The sequence below is a fragment of the Monopterus albus genome, unplaced genomic scaffold (genome assembly GCF_001952655.1).
Source record: "Monopterus albus unplaced genomic scaffold, M_albus_1.0 scaffold26.1, whole genome shotgun sequence".
NCBI classification, from domain to species: domain Eukaryota; kingdom Metazoa; phylum Chordata; class Actinopteri; order Synbranchiformes; family Synbranchidae; genus Monopterus; species Monopterus albus.
Genome location: NW_018127906.1, coordinates 3,802,972 through 3,813,976, shown reverse-complemented (window position 1 = coordinate 3,813,976; position 11,005 = coordinate 3,802,972). Strand labels below are relative to the sequence as shown.

At 41.0% G+C, this 11,005-nt stretch overlaps 1 pseudogene; it reads left to right on the top strand.

Annotated features, from left to right (window-relative positions):
• Positions 1–536: 536 nt before the first annotated feature.
• The window catches only part of LOC109957458 (zinc finger protein 239-like), a 12,700-nt pseudogene continuing 2,231 nt past the window's right edge, over positions 537–11,005 (top strand).

Here is an 11,005-nt window from a genome sequence, read left to right as displayed (position 1 = left end):
TGTGTGTGTGTGTCTGTTGATTAAGTGGTGTGTAACTAAAAACATTCTCACAGACTTCTAGTAACATGTCGTGACTTAAACATAAGAACATATTATGGCTAAGGCTACAGTTATACACGTCATAATAATAATATTAAACACCCTGTCTGCTGACAGTCATCAACTCTTCTCTCTGGTATTCTTGACCAGAAATACCCTGCAGAAACTCATAAGCAGGCCTAAGCATTTAACAGTCTAACTAGACATCCTATCTCCACTAAACATTTCTAATACATAAAGTATCTAACCAATATCTATCTGACTAAAAATACCTAACACAATACATAATTCTATGTTTAGTCGCTCAAACGTTCACCAAAGCTATCAATCCGAGCGACCACCACCACCACTAGCGTCCATACCTCCATTTCTTCGACATCTGGATGGCCCCCTCTCGGGCAGACCTTGTCAAAGGCGACGCGGCTGAAGAGCTGGCCTCCATGTCAGATTGAAGTCCTTTTTAAAGACACTGATACTGACTTCCCACCTCTTGAAGCATGGCGACTACGACCCTGGCTGGACTGTGGTCCATAGCTACTGCTTCCTTTGACCGGTTGACCGAGATGTCAATTCCCCTCACCCCATTGCTGATTGGTGAGGTGACCGGAGCGACGTTGTTCTCAGGCCAACCTCCGCCCAGTGACTCAGGCCGACTTCACACAGGATAAGCTAAGCCCGCTTCACTTCGCTCTTTTTAACACAAGATCACTTAATAACAAGACTTTTATTCTTAATGATTTTATTTCCACTCATGACCTGGATGTGTTTTTTTATCACTGAAACCATATTGAAACAAGGGGATAACAGCCTTTTCTCTGAGCTCCTGCCGGCTGACCATTTGTTTTTTAATACCCTGCGTCTCGCTGGCAGAGGGGGTGGTCTGGCCTCTATCTTTAAGCCAACTCTAAAATGTCGCCTTCTCCCCCCTAAGGCTCATTCCAGCTTTGAGTCCAATTCTAGTTGCAGTTATATATCGTCCGCCTAAATCAAAGGATTTTATAAATGAATTCGGGGAACTTTTGGCAGCTCTTGTTCCTCAGTTCGACTGCTTCCTCATTTGTGGAGATTTTAATATTCATGTCAACTGTCCTTCTAACCAGCTAGCGAGTGAATTTAATGCACTTCTGGATTCTTTTGATCTCACTCAGTCAGTACTATGCCCCACTCATCAACGTGGGGCCACGTTAGACCTCATTATTTCCCGAGGCCTATCCCTATGTATCAAAGATGTATCAGACTTGGTCATCTCTGATCACTTTGCAATTCGCTTTGAAGTCCAGGCACCGACAAATGTAATCAGACCTACGGCCCCCTGTCAGCGCCGTAGGATTATTACTTCCTCAACTAGCTTGGATTTCACGGATGCCTTTTTAGCCTCCGAGTTTTATCTGTCAGAAGCCCAAAACCCTCCTGTATGTCCGGATGCCTTTCGTTCTTCCCTGAACTCTACCTGCGCCTGGATTATGGACGCTCCCCTTAGGAGGAGGAGGGCAAGAAACACCCTGGACCCTTGGATGAACGACTCCACCCGTGCCCTGTGGAGATGCTGCAGGCAGGCGGAACGTAAATGGAAGAAGGATGGCCTGCATGTTTCCCTAGGCTGCTTAAGAGACCGCCTCTGCTCATATCAGGAGGCTATAAAAGACGCTAAAATTCAATATTTATCGAACATTATTTTGAATAATAGCCAGCATCCAAGAGACCTTTTTAAAACCATTGATTCAGTTATTAACCCTGCTGGCACTGTGCCCATTGAGGGATCAGTTCTGCGCTGTAATGAATTTCAGAGATATTTTACTGATAAAGTTGGGACCATCAGGCAAAATATTCTTAAACCCCCACCGTATGCACCACCTTATCTCACTTATCTCAGTTATCGCAGACGCTAGACTCTTTCACTCCAATTTCTTTGCCCCAGCTTAAAAAATGTGTACTACAGCTAAAGCCTGCCTCCTCCCCCCTGGACCCTCTTCCAGCCAGGATGACCAAAGAGGTTATTGAGACAGTGGGTCCCATTCTGGTCTCTTTCATAAATTGTTGCTTGAAAATGGGTGTGGTCCCTACTGCCCTTAAGCATGCAGTAGTGAGACCACTCCTCAAAAAACCTAACCTTGACCCTTTCCTAGTCTCCAACTTTCGCCCTATCTGTCTTTTGCCTTTTGTATTTAAGATCATGGAAAAAATTGTCCTTACCCAGTTGCAGTCTCATTTAGACTGCCTGGATATGGCTGACAAGTTCCAATCAGGCTTTAAGCCCCGCCATAGCACAGAGTCGGCACTACTAAAGGTTGATAACGATGTTATCATGGCCCTTGATGCCAAATGTTCTGTTATGATGGTCCTTTTAGATTTATCACCAGCTTTTGACACTGTCGACCATGCGATTCTAATTTCTAAACTTGAACATCTCGCTGGTCTGAGAGGTACAGCTCTAAATTGGTTTATTTTTCTTTTAACAAATGGAACCTTTTCAGTTATCATTGATGGCTTTTCCTCCGACATAGCCCCTCTTACCTCAGGCCTTCCTCAAGGCTAGATCATGGCGCCATTACTGTTCTCCCTATATGTGCTGCCACTGGCTTCAGTTATATCAAATTACAATGTTCATTTTAATTTTTATGCTGATGATATTCAGATTTACATGCTTTTGATTCAGTCCGACTCGAATGCACTAGCCCCATTACAGAATTGCGTTCATGATATTAAGAAATGGTTAGCCCAGAATTTCCTTCATTTAAATGAAAGTAAAACTGAACTTATGTTCATCAGCCCTGATCCAACTGTAGTTCTGCCTAGCTCAGATGTCTCAGTCCTTTCACTCAAACATTCTGTTAAAAATCTTGGAGTAATATTCGACAGCAGATTTAACTTCGATAAGCAGATTAGGACCATAGTTAAGACCAGCTTCTTCCCCCTAAGGCTTTTAACGAAGGTTAAGCCTTTTCTATCACGTCCAGATTTAGAAAAAGCTATTCACGTGAAAGATATCACCCAGTTCTTCTAACCAGGAACTCAGAGAGACGAGGCGGACCACTTGGATATATAAAAAATAACCGTGCTGGTTTATTCAAAGGATCACAGGTAAAATTAACATTACACGTCCAGGCATCTTCCACCCCCAAACCTGCGCGCAGGCAGCATGGAGGATAAAAGACCCTGAGCCATAGCACAGAGTCTGCACTACTAAAGGTCCATAACAATGTTACCATGGCCATTGATGCCAAATGTTCCATTATGATGGTCCTTTTAGATTTATCAGCAGCTTTTGACACTGTCAACCATGCGATTCTAATTTCTAAACTTGAACATCTCACTGGTCTGAGAGGTGCGGCTCTAAATTGGTTTATTTCTTTTTTAACAAACAGAACCTTTTCGGTTATCATTGATGGCTTTTCCTCCGACATAGTCCCTCTTATCTTAGGCGTTCCACAAGGCTCAATCCTGGTGCCATTACTGTCCCCCCTATATGTGCTGCCACTGGCTTCAATTATATCAAGGTACAATGTTCATTTTCATTTTTATGCTGATGATATTCAGATTTACATGCCTCTGATTCAATCCGACTCGAATGCACTAGCCCCATTACAGAATTGCATTTGAGATATTAAGAAATGGTTAGCCCAGAATTTCCTTCATTTAAATGAAAGTAAAACTGAATTTATGTTCATCAGCCCTGATCCAACTGTAGTTCTACCTAGCTCAGATGTCTGTCCTTTCACTCAAAGAATCTGTTAAAAATCTTGGAGTAATATTCGACAGGAGATTTAAGTTCGATAAGCAAATTAGGACCATAGTTAAGACCGTAACTTTAGGACCTGTTGTCCATTTATGCTCCGTGATATAAGAAATGGGGCAACTGTTCTTTTGTATGGCCCCAGACTTTGGAACTCTCTACCGCAAGAGCTAGGGTACATAACCGAATTAGCGGTTTTTAAATCAGTTCTAAAAACTCACCTTTTTAAACAGGTGTTTGATATTTCAATTGCTTTTATTTGCCCAAAGAGATGTTCTTTTTGTTATGCTTTGTATAGTTTGTATAAGAATGTTTCAGTATTTTATTCTGCTAGGTTCTACTGTTTTATATGGCTTTTTTGGGGGCTATTTTAGCTTCATTGTACAGCACTTTGTGCTCCTAGGAGTTGTAAAGGGCTATATAAATAAAGGTTATTATTATTATTATTATTATTAAGTACGAGTTGAAAAAATGCTTATGTAACCTTCGCAGGCTTTGACCTTTTGTTCCAGAGGATCAGTCCATCAGGCCATGCATCCTGTTTTTGAGAACATCTCCGAGGGTGGTTTACCGTAAAAGACATTTTAAAGAGGATAAGTTTGAAAACTAACATCATAAATTGGATCAAAACAGGGAAAGGGTGCATCCTGGACATAAGGGGAAAAAAAGCCAGTGAACTGGGGTGTGTGTGTTATTCAGGATGAGTAAGGAGACGAGAAGAGAGACAGGAGCGGACTGACATTTGCAAGGTGATTGTGTATCTTGTCATCAACATTCATTATTAACATTGTTAAGCCAATTGTTTTGACTGTGGTTCAGTGGGTAGAGCAATCGTTTTTACTTTTTTCTCAAGTCTAAAGGGGAAGTTGCTGTTATCACATTTTTAAGTTCATGCATCATTGTGAAAATGATGACACATAATACAGGCTTTACAGCACTTTGTTTTTTCCTCTCACTACATCAGTGACCTGTTCCCTGTGTCCCTTTGTCCCTCCAGAGCTGCCTCAGCAACATGTCTGTAAGGAGGAGGAGGATGTTGTGGCTGGCCAGCAGCTCTGTGACCAGGAGAGGAACTCTAGTCTGGACCAAGAGGACCCAGAGCCTCCAGAGATTAAAGAGGAACAGGAGGAACTCCATAGCATTCAGGAGGGAGAGCAGCTTGGACTGAAGCAGGAGACCAATCCCTTTATGTTGACTCCTACTTATGAGGACAGTGACCACAGTGAACCAGAACCAGACAGTGACCAGCAGCTCCTCTCTCACAGCTCTCCTGTAGCTGAGAGCCAGGATCAGAGAGGAAACCAGCATGTATACTCAAGATCAACCAGTCACAGTAGCAATGGGAACAACTCATATATGATTTTAAGTTTAAGTCCAAATTGAACCGACATTTGAGAATCCACACAGGTGAAAGGCCCTTTCCTTGCAGCACTTGTGGAAAAAGTTTCACAGAGAGCGGGGCCTTGCAGGTCCACACAGGTGAGAAGTAGGGTAGCAACAGTCTGAGATTTTCCCAGTATGATAACTGTCTTATTGTGGTTTCACAGTATCATCGTATAACATGTTACACCATTACTATGATTAAAGTAATTAAAACAGAAGGGTTTAGTTTTCAGAAAGACAACAAAGAAAAGTGGCTCTAAAAACAATGGCACCGTACAGTTATATAACTCTGTAGTTTAGCCGTACACTTTTAGATGAAGAGCTGCAGAAGTGTTTTACAATTTGGTGTAAGCTTAGTGTGAAGCCTTCTTTCACTCTGCCAGGTCCACGGACACACAGAGGGCAGTGTGAGTACAAACACCCATCCCAGGTCAAGCCGCAACAGAAATCTTACACGATGTCTGTGCATGTTACATATACCGGAGAAGTCTGATGTGATGTCTGCCCTCATTTAAAGCTACAGTATGCAACTTTTTTTGAATATTTTTGCTGTAGAAATGTGCTCCAAAACTTGTCTTGATGTGGAGAGGTACTGTCGAAGCCCCTCTACACACTATTTACAGTGGGTACGGAAAGTATTCAGACCCCCTTAAATTTTTCCCTCTGTTATATTGCAGCCATATGCTAAAATCATTTAAGTTCATTTTTTTCCTCATTAATGTACACACAGCACCCCATATTGACAGAAAAACACAGAATTTTTGACATTCCATAGACTTCAAAATAGAAGACACGGAAAATTTGAGAACATTCTGTACATAGGAATGTTCTTGAGTGCATAAAAGATTGGGAAGCCGTCGTCAAATTGTATGTTTTGTTAACTTCTAAAGTGAGAAGTAAATCGCAGACAGATATAAAATGTCCCTTTCTTCAAATGTTGTTAGTTTACCTTTCTTAAACTTCAAAAAGAACCAGCGCAGATCCTGCACTGTGGAGATTGTTTTTTTTAGATTAATAATTGCAAAAAAAAGTAAGAAAGTCTTTCAGGATTCATGTATATTGAAAGAGAAGACAAACAATCACAATTCTTTGAGTTTTTATTAACACATAACATGTCCACTTAAAGGACTAAGTAGCAAATATATTATTTTCTGCATTCAACTGAACAGAAGGCTAATTTTTGTACTTGCTAAGGCTTTGTCTTTAGGATAACGCAGGTTTTTATAAGGCAAACAAAAACTAAAGGAATGGTATTAAGTACTTTATCCAGCATGTCATTTTAGATCTTCATTGTTTCTGACAGTACAAAGATGCAGGATAGTGGAGAAATCTGTTCTGCAATTTCTGCTCATATTTCACATCTGAAATACATAAAGGGAAAAGGCAAGTATAAAATAGTTGACATTATCAAAATGTGTCATTTTGTAATTTTTGTTCCTGTATCAGCGGGAATAGTCTGGAATATCACTGCTGCATCACTGAAACAACTCTGAATGAAGACAAATGATCATGTAGTCTGAATGTATATATCAATCCTAAAAAGAATATGCAAATATAAATGAATCACATTTTTATCAGTATACATTGTTGTAGGTCATTATAAGCCCTTTCTCTCCTCGCAGTCACATCTGGCAGTCTCATGTCACTTTACCACTATTCAAATGCAAGAAAAAAATTCAGATGTTAAAGTTAGAAATCTTAAGTGATTTGTCAATTTTTCTGTGCGAGACAGCTGTGCAACAGTTAATATCTATGGTAATGACAGTTAGCATTCATTTCAGCTTTGACAGCTAAAAAGCCTTGTTTAAGATACATAAGCAAATGCCAATAAAAATCCTATTTGTAAATGTATCTGTTTAATGTTTGCCCCAATTTTGTACTTCACTTGGCCACAGATTTTCTAAACATAAAATTTAAACAGCAAGTAAAAAAAAAAACAAACATTGTAGACTAAATGTGAGTGGATGCAGAAAATCCATTCACATTTCCATTGCCATGTGGGTTAAGTTAAACCTACAGTATGCAACTTGTTCAAATATTTTTGCTGTAGAAATCTGCTCCAAAACTTGTCTTGATGTGGAGAGGTACTGTCGAAGCCTGTCTACACACTATTTATAAGGTAGTCTAGTGCTGAAGTTATTGTTCAAAAAACCTTTTGTTTACATCCATGTTTGCTACTTTTTTCTGTTGCTTTGCTGTTTCTTAGAACATGATCTCTAACCATCGATTAGTGGATGATGATGAACTTGATTAACGTTATTACCCCAGAGGGAAACTGATTTGCTTGTAGACATAAACATACACAAAAAAACAAAAAAAAAAGTATCAACCACAGTCTTCACTGTCAGCTGTTCATGATTGTAGGAAACACAATTTAAATTTTATACCACACATTTTATTCATAAAAGCTAAGCAACTCTCAGAACAAAACATTGTAAATAATGTGTTGTATAAAAGAAAGTAAAAATAAATCTGTGTATTGATTTTGATGATGTGATGGTGATCATTCATTTTGTATCCAGTTTCTGTGACCTGTTAATCTGACGTGAAGCTAAAGTTTGAATAATTTTGCTGGAGTTTAGATGTGATGATATTAGGAAGTCGTTTGGTTGCAGAAAACAAATATGAGTGTCAGTAAAGATGGTGCCAGCAGCTGGGATGAAGAGGAGGCTAAGCATGGCTAACGTTAGCATTTCGGGTGGAGACACAGTCCCAACTGCATCGGTGGCAGCAGATGATCCTGGCACAGACGACGGGCCGTGACAACCCTGAACACGTGACATTGGAAACGTTACCAAACCATGTTTTGGCAATGTTTTATTGCAGAAAGTGGTTTTTCATGTGGTCCTGGCTTCATGTCAGATACTGGTTGGGATTTTCTTCTTATCAGGTTTATAATGACTTACACAGATTATACAGTACTAAAAAGCTCACATTCATTTCATGATGCTGAGTCCAAATTTGACCATTCTGGCAATGTTCAGAATCAGAATCAGAATCAGAATCTGCTTTATTGGCCAGGTGTGTTGGACACACGAGGAATTTGACTCTCAATGTGCAAACAGCAAACCAGCAAACCAACTGTTATGAAAGGCCTCAGGTGATTTTCTGCTAACATGGAGCTCATGAGGTGAGGTGTGAAAGGTAATCTTTAGACTTTATTTTATTTTTAAAACTGCTGTGGTGTTTGATGTGGCGGTGCCTTGAATTTATTAAAGCAGCTTTGGGATATGTGTTCAGAATCCTAATGCAGAATATTGGTTCCGAGGCAGCAGAAGAGGAGCTCAGAGAAAACTAGGTAAAGAACTGTTGTAATCAGAAAGTGGAGAACAGGGCAGGTAAACCTAGTGGATATGTAGACAGTAATGATGGCTGTCTGACACTGATGCTCCAATACAAGCTTCAAACTCAAAGAGGCATTTCCCTTGAACCACTGCTTTGATGATTGCTTTGTTGCAGAAAAAGACACGTGACTGATGACGTCCAAAGCTATTATGGCAAGGACACACAGCAATTCCACAGCAGATGCCGATGTAGAGGGCCAGCGATACATGACATGACTTCCCTTGAAAAGATGTGACGATCCTCTGACCTACTGGATTGAGCACAAAAATGTTTACCCACACTTGTTTTTGCTCGCTAGGCAATATCTATGTACACCAGCCTCATCAGTGCCATGTGAACATATGTTTTCGAAAGCCAGAGAGGTTGTCAGCAAGAAAAGAAACTGGCTCAGTCTAAAACCGTGGAAAAATTGTTTCTCAATAAAAATCTTTGAATCTCCATCCCATGTACATAATCACACCCTGTCCTAGTTACATAAGCACACCTTACCATCCTAGCACATCCTCTGTTTCCCCAAGCAGGCCTTCTCCCAACTACTACACCACATGTTTATAGAATCAACCGACCGACTAGTCAATCTTTACAAACATGTATTTACATCATTCACAGAAGTCCTAGTTACACCCATCATCACATCATTCAGACATTGTTTTGCTGTCTCCTATTTCGCCACTAGATGTCACTGAAACGAACCTTTGAAAGAATGAACGGAGGTTTGATAACATTGATGAAGTGGTTCGATACGGGTTCATTGCTTCATTTTGGACATCACTAGTAGACAGCACTGGAAAGAGAATTAGTACACAGGTCAACATCTGAGCGTGACTACTAGAGAAACACACAAGTCTCTCTAATGGTTTGGTTAACCATGCTGCTAGCATGAATACAAGCAAAAAATAGTGAAATTAATCCGACCTGAAGTTCGAAGAAACACCACTGACAGCACGGCAATGTACATCTCTGGAAATGGTTAAAGGTAATTTCTCAAATTAATGGGTTTAAATTTATTATTTGCTTGTGGTATTCATTTAAATCATTAGCAATTATTTTAAATTTAGCGCATTTCATCTCGAACGAGCCTACTTTCACCGCCGGAACTTCACAGTGTGACACCCGGCGGAAGTATATAAAGAAGGCGCCATTATTCTTAACTTCGAAAGAGGGGCTAGTTGAAAACAGTTGTCTTATTTCAGATATTTATTTTAGTTGTAATAAATCAGCAATGTCTTCAGTTCAATATCTGAGACGGTTTATGAACGAGCGACTAACTACAGCTATTGAAGAAATATTCGGGGCCTTTGAAAAAACTCTCCTCGAGTACGAGGAAGAAATCGATCGTCAGCGCAGACTGCTGGATATCGTCTGGAAACCCCAAGTAAAGCTGCACAGGATAGGTCTGTAAAAACGAATGATTTTACTAAAGCTAACAGTTGAACCAAGACTAAATACGATTCAACGTTTGCGTCTTTAATGGGTCCTGTTGCCACTCACTATGTTTAACTATAGCAGTTTTCTTCAACAGGGTGGTGTTTCTGTCCATGTAGTGGTTTCTAAGAAATTATTGGACATGTATTGCAGGGTTGTTTTGGTTCCTTGGTGAAGAAGAAGAAGTTTTATTTCATTGTTATTGTAACATGTACAACGAAACTTTGTTTGGAGCCGAGGGCCCCGGGCCGCCATCACCGGCAACTTGGGGCGGTTCAGTACCTTGCCCAAGGACACTTTGACATGTGGACTGCAGGCACCAAGATTCGAACCCTCAACCTTCTGGTTTGGAGATGACTGCTCTACCCACCGCGTCGCCCCTCAGTCACCAGCCACATTGACTTGTCCAGTGTTTGTTTGTGTCTTGATGCTTTTCTTTCTGTTCTCTATCCACTCACCGCAACTAGTCGAGGAAGAAGGCCGCTACCCAGAGCTGGGGTCTGACGGTTTCTTCTGTTAAAGGGAGTTTTTCTTACCATGTCACCAAGTGCTGCTGAAGGTGGATTTGTTGGGTTTTTGCTATAATAGTGTAATGTGTAAACCTTACACAACCTTCACAAACTCACCCACAAACTGTCCACACTGGGTCTACACCCCACCCTCTGTGACTGGCTCCTGGACTTTCTGACTGACAGGCCTCAGACTGTCAGGATTGGCAATAGAACTTCAGCCAGCATTGTTACAAACACTGGCACCCCACAGGGATGTGTCCTCAGTCCCATCCTCTACACCCTGTTCACCCATGACTTTGTCGCCTCCCACAAAGACAACATCGTCCTAAAGTTCGCGGACGACACCGCAATGATAGGTCGCATCACTGGCGGGGACGAAGCAGCCTACAGGAGGGAGGTGGCCAGTCTAGTGTCATGGTGCAAGGACAATAATCTCAGCCTCAACACAGACAAGATGAAGGAGATGATAGTGGACATGCGAAAGGAGAGGAGAACTCATCAGCCACTGTTCATCCGGGGGCTCGAGGTGGAGAGGGTGAGCAGCTTCAAATACCTGAGTGTCCACCTC